General features: G+C 50.9%; 1 protein-coding gene across 1 annotated transcript in view; it reads left to right on the top strand.

The window, feature by feature from the left end:
- Positions 1-13,631: 13,631 nt before the first annotated feature.
- LOC128687888 (ileal sodium/bile acid cotransporter-like) overlaps positions 13,632-13,711 on the top strand; it is a 58,001-nt gene continuing 57,921 nt past the window's right edge. Inside the window, exon 1 of the mRNA XM_070083838.1 lies at positions 13,632-13,709. The gene's annotated coding sequence lies outside the window, so the exon portion shown is untranslated. The remainder of the gene's footprint in view (positions 13,710-13,711) is intronic.

A 13,711-nucleotide genomic window follows, 5' to 3' on the forward strand; every position in this document is an offset into this window, starting at 1 on the left:
TGACTTTGCATTTAGCAGGGTTAAATTCGAGGAGCCAGTTGCTGGACCACGCAACCAGCCTGTCCAGGTCTCTTTGTAGTCCTGCCTGATCCTCATCTGATTTAATTCTCCTCACTAACTTCACATCATCTGCGAACAGGGACACTTCTGAGTCTAACCCTTACATCATGTCATTCACATATTCCAAAAATGGCACCGGTCCTAGGACTGACCCCCGTGGAAACCCGCTCGTCACAGGCGCCCACTGTGATACCTCATCACGTATCATGACTCGTTGTTGTCTCTCTGTCAAGTATATATATATATATATATATATATATATATATATATATATATATATATATATATATATATATATATATATATATATATGTGTGTGTGTGTGTATGTGTGAGTGCAATAATCGCGAACGAAGAACTTGTAATGTTGCAGTGATGATTAGGAAGTCATCAGGGTGACTCTTCTTTGATGAACCAGTCATCAGGGTGACTCATCTTTGATGAACCAGTCATCAGGGTGACTTTTCTCTAATGAGCCAGTCATCAGGGTGACTCTTCTCTGATGAACCAGCTATCTGGACGACCCTTCTGTGAAGAACCAAGCTGGTGATTGGTGACTGTAATGCGGTGACCATCCAGGGTGAATCTTGCCCTTTCTAGGCAGCATCACTTGTCAACAGTGACAGCAGCGAGGCTGTGTAACACAACACTCTCCTCTCTCTGGCTTTCTCCTTCTCCCTTACCTTGCTTTTGGCATTGTCCTCGAAGACATTTCGAAAAACATGTGAAAGGCCGGATGTTTGTATTTACACTTTCATCTTCTCATTTAATATGATATATATATATATATATATATATATATATATATATATATATATATATATATATATATATATATATATATATATATATATATATATAACTATCACGTTGATAAATAAGACACTTGTGCAATACTGGAGAATCTTTACCGAGAAACGTTTCGCCCACTAGGGGGATTTATCAGTGTAATACAGAAATGAGAGAACGGTGCCTTGTGCAATGGAGCCGGTGGATAAAATGGAGTCATCGAGGGCGTGGAGGTACTGTGGAGCCCCCCAGTGACCACACCGCTACTGCTACATCACTCCACTTCCTCCAATGACTCTTCTACTTAACGCTCCCTTCTCGTGTCTCTGTCTTGGACTGATCAAACCCATGACGGGCGAGACGTCTCTCAATAAAGATACCCAGGTGTTGCCCATGTGTCTTCCTATATTATTCATCACGGTAGAGATAACGATGTTGATTACACAGAGTAATTAGCGAAGCAAGTCACTATGTGTCCTCCACTTTAGAACACCGCTGAATAAGTGAGTTTCTGTTTTGCAAACAGGGTGTAAAAAAAAAAAACGTAGACCTGGTAAGCTTCGGATGGTAAATAAGACCCATGTTCAACATATATTTAAATTTATTCCAATACTTTTTTGAATAAAGTGACAAGCCTGTTGTACATGTCTGGAGAAATGATATGGTGATACCAACAAGATGTGGGGAGAACACTTGAACAGTTCAGGACATTTATTAAAGGAGCGGCTTCTGCAGCTCTAATACGGAGATAAGTATGTATAATGTTCGCCAAGACCGGGGTCCTGGCGAGGGTCTTGCGATGACCCGGCTGAATATACAGATAACTAAGAAACGGGTATATAAAGTGGTAGGAGTCAGGTGGAAAGCTGCGGGGGTAGTAGTAGCAGCAGCAGTAGTAGTAGTAGTAGCAGCAGTAGTAGTAGTAGTAGTAGTAATAGTAGTAGTAGTAGTGGTAGTATTAATAGAAGTAGTAGTAGTGGTGGTAGTAGTAGTGTTGGTTGTGGTAGTGGTGGTGGTGGTAGTAGTAGTAGTAGTAGTAGTAGTGGTAGTAGTAGTAGTAGTGGTAGTAGTATTAGTAGTAGTAGGGGTGGTGGTAGTAGTAGTATTAGCGGTGGTGGTGGTAGTGGTGGTAGTAGTGGTGGTGGTGGTGGTAGTAGTAGTAGTAGTAGTAGTAGTAGTAGTAGTAGTAGTAGTAGTAGTAGTAGTAGTAGTAGTAGTAGTAGTAGCAGTAGTAGTAGTAGTACTAGTAGTCGTAATAGTACAATTGTAGTGAGACGGGTTGGGTTTGAAAAGGACATGTCAGCATCGTGTTACAGAGGTCTCCAGAATGGGTAATATCATGTTGATTATCATTTTAGATACAGTGTAACTTCCGGACTTCTGATGGATAATGATATTGACAACAGTCAAGGCAGCCTCTATATATTTTCGCAGTGTCTTCTTCCTTAATAACTAATCTAGACTAGTCTAGCCTGACTGATGTTGAACATGACGTGTCCAACATCGTCCCTGTGTTGACACTCACGTCACTACGGTGGTCGCCCTTGTAAGTGTTTTAGTGATACTTGATCTAAATATTAAGTAACACTAATTAACAAAAGTCCGGAAGTTACACTATATCCAAATTGCTAATTAAGATGATATTACCCATTCTGGGACTTATGTAACATTATGCTGACAAGTCCTTATCAAACCCAACCCATATCACCACAACTGTATTACTATTACTACTACTACTAGTACTACTACTATTACCACTACTATCATGGCGACCTTGCACCTGACTCCTGCCACTGTTATCTCTGAAGAAGTCACTCCCACCAGACATTATCCTTCACATAATGTTTGGCACTGTACATTACTGACTTTCTCCACGTGTGTCTTTCTTAGTAATTTGTTAGTATTATATATTGTTATAATGTTCCCTCACTGACTGTCCCTCCCTCACTGACTGTCCCTCCCTCACTGACTGTCCCTCCCTCACTGACTGTCCCTCCCTCACTGACTGTCCCTCCCTCACTGACTGTCCCTCCCTCACTGACTGTTCCTCCCTCACTGACTGTCCCTCCCTCACTGACTGTCCCTCCCTCACTGACTGTCCCTCCCTCACTGACTGTCCCTCCCTCACTGACTGTCCCTCCCTCACTGACTGTTCCTCCCTCACTGACTGTTCCTCCCTCACTGACTGTTCCTCCCTCACTGACTGTTCCTCCCTCACTGACTGTTCCTCCCTCACTGACTGTTCCTCCCTCACTGACTGTTCCTCCCTCACTGACTGTTCCTCCCTCACTGACTGTTCCTCCCTCACTGACTGTTCCTCCCTCACTGACTGTTCCTTCCTCACTGACTGTTCCTCCCTCACTGACTGTTCCTCCCTCACTGACTGTTCCTCCCTCACTGACTGTTCCTCCCTCACTGACTGTTCCTCCCTCACTGACTGTTCCTCCCTCACTGACTGTTCCTCCCTCACTGACTGTTCCTCCCTCACTGACTGTTCCTCCCTCACTGACTGTTCCTCCCTCACTGACTGTTCCTCCCTCACTGACTGTTCCTCCCTCACTGACTGTTCCTCACTGACTGTTCCTTCCTCACTGACTGTTCCTTCCTCACTGACTGTTCCTCCCTCACTGACTGTTCCTCCCTCACTGACTGTTCCTCCCTCACTGACTGTTCCTCCCTCACTGACTGTTCCTCCCTCACTGACTGTTCCTCCCTCACTGACTGTTCCTCCCTCACTGACTGTTCCTCCCTCACTGACTGTTCCTCCCTCACTGACTGTTCCTCCCTCACTGACTGTTCCTCCCTCACTGACTGTTCCTCCCTCACTGACTGTTCCTCCCTCACTGACTGTTCCTTCCTCACTGACTGTTCCTTCCTCACTGACTGTTCCTTCCTCACTGACTGTTCCTCCCTCACTGACTGTTCCTCCCTCACTGACTGTTCCTCCCTCACTGACTGTTCCTCCCTCACTGACTGTTCCTCCCTCACTGACTGTTCCTCCCTCACTGACTGTTCCTCCCTCACTGACTGTTCCTCCCTCACTGACTGTTCCTCCCTCACTGACTGTTCCTCCCTCACTGACTGTTCCTCCCTCACTGACTGTTCCTCCCTCACTGACTGTTCCTCCCTCACTGACTGTTCCTCCCTCACTGACTGTTCCTTCCTCACTGACTGTTCCTCCCTCAGTGACTGTTCTCACTGACTGTTCCTCCCTCACTGACTGTTCCTCCCTCACTGACTGTTCCTCCCTCACTGACTGTTCCTCCCTCACTGACTGTTCCTCCCTCACTGACTGTTCCTCCCTCACTGACTGTTCCTCCCTCACTGACTGTTCCTCCCTCACTGACTGTTCCTCCCTCACTGACTGTTCCTCCCTCACTGACTGTTCCTCCCTCACTGACTGTTCCTCCCTCACTGACTGTTCCTCCCTCACTGACTGTTCCTTCCTCACTGACTGTTCCTCCCTCACTGACTGTTACTTCCTCACTGACTGTTCCTTCCTCACTGACTGTTCCTCCCTCACTGACTGTTCCTCCCTCACTGACTGTTCCTCCCTCACTGACTGTTCCTCCCTCACTGACTGCCTCCCTCACTGACTGTTCCTCCCTCACTGACTGTTCCTCCCTCACTGACTGTTCCTCCCTCACTGACTGCCTCCCTCACTGACTGTTCCTCCCTCACTGACTGTTCCTCCCTCACTGACTGCCTCCCTCACTGACTGTTCCTCCCTCACTGACTGTTACTTCCTCACTGACTGTTCCTTCCTCACTGACTGTTCCTCCCTCACTGACTGTTCCTCCCTCACTGACTGTTCCTCCCTCACTGACTGTTCCTCCCTCACTGACTGTTCCTCCCTCACTGACTGTTCCTCCCTCACTGACTGTTCCTCCCTCACTGACTGTTCCTCCCTCACTGACTGCCTCCCTCACTGACTGTTCCTCCCTCACTGACTGTTCCTTCCTCACTGACTGTTCCTCCCTCACTGACTGTTCCTCCCTCACTGACTGTTCCTCCCTCACTGACTGTTCCTCCCTCACTGACTGTTCCTCCCTCACTGACTGTCCCTCCCTCACTGACTGCCTCCCTCACTGACTGTTCCTCTCTCACTGACTGTTCCTTCCTCACTGACTGTTCCTCCCTCACTGACTGTTCCTCCCTCACTGACTGTTCCTCCCTCACTGACTGTTCCTCCCTCACTGACTGTTCCTCCATCACTGACTGTTCCTCCCTCACTGACTGTTCCTCCCTCACTGACTCTTCCTCCCTCACTGACTGTTCCTCCCTCACTGACTGTTCCTCCCTCACTGACTGTCCCTCCCTCACTGACTGTTCCTCCCTCACTGACTGTTCCTCCCTCACTGACTGTTCCTCCCTCACTGAATGTCCCTCCCTCACTGACTGTTCCTCCCTCACTGACTGTTCCTCCCTCACTGACTGTTCCTCCCTCACTGACTGTTCCTCCCTCACTGACTGTCCCTCCCTCACTGACTGCCTCCCTCACTGACTGTTCCTCCCTCACTGACTGTTCCTCCCTCACTGACTGTTCCTCTCTCACTGACTGTCCCTCCCTCACTGACTGCCTCCCTCACTGACTGTTCCTCCCTCACTGACTGTTCCTTCCTCACTGACTGTTCCTCCCTCACTGACTGTTCCTCCCTCACTGACTGTTCCTCCCTCACTGACTGTTCCTCCCTCACTGACTGCCTCCCTCACTGACTGTTCCTCCCTCACTGACTGTTCCTCCCTCACTGACTGTTCCTCCCTCACTGACTGTTCCTCCCTCACTGACTGTTCCTCCCTCACTGACTGTTCCTCCCTCACTGACTGTTCCTCCCTCACTGACTGCTCCTCCCTCACTGACTGTTCCTCCCTCACTGACTGTTCCTCCCTCACTGACTGTTCCTCCCTCACTGACTGTTCCTCCCTCACTGACTGTTCCTCCCTCACTGACTGTTCCTCCCTCACTGACTGCCTCCCTCACTGACTGTTCCTCCCTCACTGACTGTTCCTCCCTCACTGACTGTTCCTCCCTCACTGACTGTTCCTCCCTCACTGACTGTTCCTCCCTCACTGACTGTTCCTCCCTCACTGACTGCTCCTCCCTCACTGACTGTTCCTCCCTCACTGACTGTTCCTCCCTCACTGACTGTTCCTCCCTCACTGACTGCTCCTCCCTCACTGACTGTTCCTCCCTCACTGACTGTCCCTCCCTCACTGACTGTTCCTCCCTCACTGACTGCTCCTCCCTCACTGACTGTTCCTCCCTCACTGACTGTTCCTCCCTCACTGACTGCTCCTCCCTCACTGACTGTTCCTCCCTCACTGACTGTTCCTCCCTCACTGACTGTTCCTCCCTCACTGACTGCTCCTCCCTCACTGACTGTTCCTCCCTCACTGACTGTCCCTCCCTCACTGACTGTTCCTCCCTCACTGACTGCTCCTCCCTCACTGACTGTTCCTCCCTCACTGACTGTTCCTCCCTCACTGACTGTTCTTCCCTCACTGACTGTTCCTCCCTCACTGACTGTTCCTCCCTCACTGACTGTTCCTCCCTCACTGACTGTTCCTCCCTCACTGACTGTTCCTCCCTCACTGACTGTTCCTCCCTCACTGACTGTTCCTCCCTCACTGACTGTTCCTCCCTCACTGATTGTCCCTCCCTCACTGACTGTTCCTCCCTCACTGACTGTTCCTCCCTCACTGACTGTTCCTCCCTCACTGAATGTCCCTCCCTCACTGACTGTTCCTCCCTCACTGACTGTTCCTCCCTCACTGACTGTTCCTCCCTCACTGACTGTCCCTCCCTCACTGACTGTTCCTCCCTCACTGACTGTTCCTCCCTCGTTGACTGTTCCTCCCTCACTGAATGTCCCTCCCTCACTGACTGTTCCTACTTCACTGAATGTCCCTCCCTCACTGACTGTTCCTCCCTCACTGACTGTTCCTCCCTCACTGACTGTTCCTCCCTCACTGACTGTTCCTCCCTCACTGACTGTCCCTCCCTCACTGACTGTTCCTCCCTCACTGACTGTTCCTCCCTCACTGACTGTTCCTCCCTCACTGAATGTCCCTCCCTCACTGACTGTTCCTCCTTCACTGACTGACTCCCTCACTGACTGTTCCTCCCTCACTGACTGTTCCTCCCTCACTGACTGTTCCTCCCTCACTGACTGTTCCTCCCTCACTGACTGTTCCTCCCTCACTGACTGTTCCTCCCTCACTGAATGTCCCTCCCTCACTGACTGTTCCTCCCTCACTGACTGTTCCTCCCTCACTGACTGTTCCTCCCTCACTGAATGTCCCTCCCTCACTGACTGTTCCTCCCTCACTGACTGACTCCCTCACTGACTGTACCTCCCTCACTGACTGTTCCTCCCTCACTGACTGTTCCTCCCTCACTGACTGTTCCTCCCTCGTTGACTGTTCCTCCCTCACTGACTGCCTCCCTCACTGACTGTTCCTCCCTCACTGAATGCCTCTCTCACTGACTGCCTCCCTCACTGACTGTTCCTCCCTCACTGACTGCCTCCCTCACTGACTGTTCCTCCCTCACTGACTGTTTCTCCCTCACTGAGTGTTCCTCCCTCACTGACTGTTTCTCCTTCACTGAGTGTTCCTCCCTCACTGACTGCCTCCCTCACTGACTGTTCCTCCCTCACTGACCGTTTCTCCCTCACTGAGTGTTCCTCCCTCACTGACTGTTTCTCCCTCACTGAGTGTTCCTCCCTGTCAGACTGTTCCTCCCTCACTGACTGTTCCTCCCTCACTGAGTGTTCCTCCCTCACTGAGTGTTCCTCCCTCACTGACTGATCCTCCCTCACTGACTGTTCCTCCCTCACTGACTGCCTCCCTCACTGACTGTTCCTCCCTCACTGACTGTTCCTCCCTCACTGAGTGTTCCTCCCCCACTGAGTGTTCCTCCCTCACTGACTGTTCCTCCCTCACTGACTGTTCCTCCCTCACTGACTGTCCCTCCCTCACTGAGTGTTCCTCTCTCACTGAGTGTTCCTCCCTCACTGACTGTTCCTCCCTCACTGACTGTTCCTCCCTCACTGACTGTTCCTCCCTCACTGACTGCCTCCCTCAGTGACTGTTCCTCCCTCAGTGACTGTTCATCCCTCACTGAGTGTTCCTCCCTCACTGACTGTTCCTCCCTCACTGACTGTTCCTCCCTCACTGACTGTTCCTCCCTCACTGACTGTTCCTCCCTCACTGACTGTTCCTCCCTCACTGACTGCCTTCCTTACTGACTGCCTTCCTTACTTACTGCTTTCCTTACTGACTGTTCCTCCCTCACTGACTGTTCCTCCCTCACTGACTGTTCCTCCCTCAGTGACTGTTCCTCACTCACTGACTGCCTTCCTTACTGACTGTTCCTCACTCATTGACTGTTCCTCCCTCACTGACTGCCTTCCTCACCGAGTGTTCCTCCCTCACTGACTGTTCCTCCGCCACTGACTGCCTTCCTTACTGACGGTTCCTCCCTCACTGACTGTTCCTCCCTCACTGACTTCCTTCCTCTCTCACTGACTTCCTGCCTTCCTCACTAACTGTTCCTCCCTCACTGACTTCCTTCTTCCCTCACTGACTTCCTTCCTCCCTTACTGACTTCCTTTCTCCCTCACTGACTTCCTCCCTCCCTCACTGACTTCCTTTCTCCCTCACTGACTTCCTTCCTCCCTCAATGACTTCCTTCCTCCCTCACTGACTGCCTTCCTCTTCAACTGACTTACTCCCTCACTGACTGCCTTCCTCCCTCACTGACTGCCTTCCTCCCTCACTGACTGCCTTCCTCCCTCATTGACTGCCTTCCTCCCTCATTGATTTTCTTCCTCCCTCACTGACTGCCTTCCTTCCTCACTGACTGCCTTGCTCCCTCACTGACGTCCTTCCTCCCTCACTGACTGCCTTCCTCCCTCACTGACTGCCTTCCTCCCTCACTGACTGCCTTCCTACCTCACAGACTGCCTTCCTCCATCACTGACTTCATTCCTTCCCCACTGACTGCCTTCCTCCTTCACAGACTTCGTCCATCACTGACTGCCTTCCTCTCTCAATGACTGCCTTCTTCCCTCACTGACTTCCTTCCTCCCTCACTGACTTACTTTCTCACTGACTGCCTTCCTTCCTCACTGACTTCCTTATTTCCTCACTGACATCCTTCCTTCCTCACTGACTGCCTTCCTTCCTCACTGACTTCCTTCCTTCCTCACTGACTCCCTTCCTTCCTTACTGACTGCCTTCTTTCCTCACTGACCTCCTGCCTTCCTTCCTCACTGACTTCCTTCCTCCCTCACTGACTTCCTTCCTTCCTCACTGACTGCCTTCCTTCCTCACTGACTTCCTTACTTCCTCACTGACTGCCTTCCTTCCTCACTAACTGCCTTCCTTCCTCACTGACTTCCTTCCTTCCTCACTGACTGCCTTCCTTCCTCACTGACTTCCTTCCTCCCTCACTGACTTCCTTCCTCCCTCACTGACTTCCTTCCTCACTGACTGCCTTCCTTCCTCACTGACTGCCTTCCTTCCTCACTGACTTCCTTCCTTCCTTTCTTCCTCACTGACTTCCTTCCTCACTGACTTCCTTCCTCACTGACTTCCCTCCTTTCTCACTGTTTGCCTTCCTCCCTCACTGACTTCCTTCCTTTTTCACTGACTGCCTTCCTCCCTCACTGACTTCCTTCCTTCCTTCTTCATTGACTGTCTTCCTTCCTCACTGAATGCCTTCCTCCCTCACTGACTTCCTTCCTTTCTCACCGACTGCCATTCTCCCTCACTGACTTCCTTCCTTCCTCACTGACTGCCTTCCTCCCTCACTGACTTCCTTCCTTCCTCACTGACTGCCTTCCTTCCTCACTGACTGCCTTCCTCCCTCACTGACTTCCTTCCTTCCCCACTGATTGCCATCCTCCCTCACTTCCTTCCTTCCTTCCTTCCTTCTTCACTGACTGCCTTCCTTCCTCACTGACTGTCTTTCTCCCTCACTGACTTCCTTCCTTCCTCACTGACTTCCTTCCTCCCTCACTGACTTCCTTCGCGCCTCACTGACTGCCTTCCTCCCTCACTGACTTCCTTCCTTCCTCACTGACTGCCTCCCTCCCTCCCTCACTGACTTCCTTCCTTCCTCACTGACTTCCTTCCTTCCTCACTGACTGCCTTCCTTCCTCACTGATTTTCTTCCTTCCTCACTGACTGCCTTCCTCCCTCACTGATTTCCTTCCTTCCTCACTGACTGCCCTCCTTCCTCACTGACTGCCTTCCTTCCTCACTAACTGCCTTCCTCCCTCACTGACTTCCTTCCTTCCTTCTTCACTGACTGTCTTCCTTCCTTCCTTCTTCACTGACTGTCTTCCTTCCTCACTGAATGCCTTCCTCCCTCACTGACTTCCTTCCTTTCTCACTGGCTGCCATTCTCCCTCACTGACTTCCTTCCTTCCTCACTGACTGCCTTCCTCCCTCATTGACTTCCTTCCTTCCTCACTGACTGCCTTCCTTCCTCACTGACTGCCTTCCTCCCTCACTGACTGCCTTCCTTCCCCACTGATTGCCTTCCTCCCTCACTGACTTCCTTCCTTCCTTCTTCACTGACTGTCTTTCTTCCTTCCTTCCTTCTTCACTGACTGTCTTCCTTCCTCACTGAATGCCTTCCTCCCTCACTGACTTCCTTCCTTTCTCACTGACTGCCATTCTCCCTCACTGACTTCCTTCCTTCCTCACTGACTGCCTTCCTCCCTCATTGACTTCCTTCCTTCCTCACTGACTGCCTTCCTTCCTCACTGACTGCCTTCCTCCCTCACTGACTTCCTTCCTTCCCCACTGATTGCCTTCCTCTCTCACTTCCTTCCTTCCTTCCTTCTTCACTGACTGCCTTCCTCACTGACTGTATTTCTCCCTCACTGACTTCCTTCCTTCCTCACTGACTTCCTTCCTCCCTCACTGACTTCCTTCGCGCCTCACTGACTGCCTTCCTCCCTTACTGACTTCCTTCCTTGCTTCCTCACTGACTGCCTCCCTCCCTCCCTCACTGACTTCCTTCCTTCCTCACTGACTTCCTTCCTTCCTCACTGACTGCCTTCCTCCCTCACTGATTTCCTTCCTTCCTCACTGACTGCCTTCCTCCCTCACTGATTTCCTTCCTTCCTCACTGACTACCCTCCTTCCTCACTGACTGCCTTCCTTCCTCACTAACTGCCTTCTTCCCTCACTGACTTCCTTCCTCCTTCACTGACTCCCTTCCTCCCTCGCTGACTGCCTTCCTCCCTCACTGACTGCCTTCCTCCCTCACTGACTTCCTTCCTTCCTCACTAACTGCGTTCCTCCCTCACTGACTGCCTTCCTCCCTCACTGACTTCCTTCCTTCCTCACTGACTGCCTTCTTCCCTCACTGACTGCCTTCCTCCCTCACTGACTTCCTTCCTCACTTACTGACTTCATTCCTTCCCCACTGACTGCCTTCCTCCCTCACTGACTTCCTTCCATCCTTACTGACTGCCTTCCTCCCTCACTGACTTCCTTCCTTCCTTCCTCACTAACTGCCTTCCTTCATCACTGACTTCCTTCCTTCCTCACTGACTTCCTTCCTCCCTCACTGATTTCTTTCCTTCCTCACTGACTGCCCTCCTTCCTCACTGACTGCCTTCTTCCCTCACTGACTTCCTTCCTCCCTCCCTGACTGCCTTACTCTCTCACTGACTGCTTTCCTCCCTCACTGACTTCCTTCCTCACTTACTGACTTCCTTCCTTCCCCACTGACTGCCTTCCTCCCTCACTGACTTCCTTCCATCCTTACTGACTGCCTTCCTCCCTCACTGACTTCCTTCCTTCCTTCCTCACTAACTGCCTTCCTTCATCACTGACTTCCTTCCTTCCTCACTGACTTCCTTCCTCCCTCACTGATTTCTTTCCTTCCTCACTGACTGCCCTCCTTCCTCACTGACTGCCTTCTTCCCTCACTGACTTCCTTCCTCCCTCCCTGACTGCCTTCCTCCCTCACTGACTGCCTTCCTTCCTCACTAACTGCCTTCTTCCCTCAATGACTTTTTTCCTCCCTCACTGACTTCCTTCCTTCCTCTCTGACTGCCTTTCTCCCTCACTGACTGCCTTCCTCCCTCACTGACTTCCTTCCTCCCTCACTGACTTCCTTCCTTCCTCACTGACTGCCTTCTTTCCTCACTGACTTCCTGCCTTTCTTCCTCACTGATTTCCTTCCTCCCTCACTGACTTCCTTCCTTCCTCACTGACTGCCTTCCTTCTTCACTGACTTCCTTCCTTCCTCACTGACTGCCTTCCATCCTCACTTCCTTCCTTCCTTCCTCACTGACTTCCTTCCTCACTGACTGCCTTCCTTCCTCACTGACTTCCTTCCTTCCTTCCTCACTGACTTCCTTCTTCTCTCACTGACTTCCTTCCTCACTGACTGCCTTCCTTCCTAACTTAATTCCTTCCTTCCTTCCTCACTGACTTCCTTCCTCACTGACTTCCTTCCTTCCTCACTGACTGCCTTCCTACCTCATTGACTTCCTTCCTTCCTCACTGACTGCCTTCCTCCCTCACTGATTTCCTTCGTCACTGACTGCCTTCCTACCTCATTGACTTCCTTCCTTCCTCACTGACTGCCTTCCTCCCTCACTGACTTCCTTCCTTCGTCACTGACTGCCTTCCTACCTCACTGACTTCCTTCCTTCCTTCTTCACTGACTGCCTTTCTCCCTCACTGATTGCCTTCCTCCCTCACTTTCTTCCTTCCTTTCTCGCTGACTGCCTTCCATCCTCACTGACTTCCTTCCTTCCTCACTGACTTCCTTCCTTCCTCACTGACTGCCTTCCTTCCTCACTGACTTCCTTCCTTCCTTCCTTCCTCACTGACTTCCTTCCTCTCTCACTGACTGTCTTCGTCACTGACTGCCTTCCTCCCTCACTGATTTCCTTCCTCACTGACTGCTTCCTCCCTCACTGACTTCCAGCACTGCTCTCCCGCCATCCTGAGGTACACTAGTACACTCTCACACAGCCATGCTGCACTGCTCTACCCTCACTCTGCCGTGTCCAGCCGATAATGACAACACACACTCGGAACTCTGTGCCCAAGACAAACTAAACTCCCAATAGGCCTTCTGCAGTGTTCCTCCTTTCTTATGTTGCTATGTTAACAAGCTACAACATGGGCACAAGAAACATAAAATACCGACCAGCTTCAAAACAAAAACACGGTTTCTTTTGTCTTACTAATGACAGCCTGTCGACTGTCTCTCACACAAAACCATGTATGTCATCTTGTTGGTAATGTTGATAAGACAGGTGTGGGACAGTTAGGTAACTTTATTCCAAAGCGTTTCGCTTACACAGTGGGATTCTTCAGTTGATTACAGAGGAGGAGGCAGCGAGAGCAGTTGAAATGCTAATCATGTTTGCTAATGTTTGTGTTGGTTAGCCCTTAAAACCAAATATAAGGGATACCATGTGAAGGTGACATTGTCTCCACTGATTGACCAGGAGACAAGTAACACCATACAGACTTAACACTGACCAGAAAAGTAACAGCATCCCCATAAAGACGTAACAGCATCACCATACAGACGTAACAGCATCACCATACAGACGTAACAGCATCACCATACAGGCGCAACAGCATCACCTTACAGACGGAAAGCTGACTAACCAGGAGACGAAACCTGCTGAGTCAGGGATCCATGAAGGAGTCCTGGAGAATGGTGGGCATCCATGACGTACGTGACGTCACTGCTGGGTAGGAAGTCATATAAGCGCTGGGACGCAGGATGACCCTCCAGTAAGCAACATTGACGCCGGGGGACGCTCCACCTCCTTCATCCTTCCACTTCTGAGACTCTTGCTACAAGTTAATGT

Source organism: Cherax quadricarinatus, chromosome 10 (genome assembly GCF_038502225.1).
Source record: "Cherax quadricarinatus isolate ZL_2023a chromosome 10, ASM3850222v1, whole genome shotgun sequence".
Taxonomy (NCBI): Eukaryota; Metazoa; Arthropoda; class Malacostraca; order Decapoda; family Parastacidae; genus Cherax; species Cherax quadricarinatus.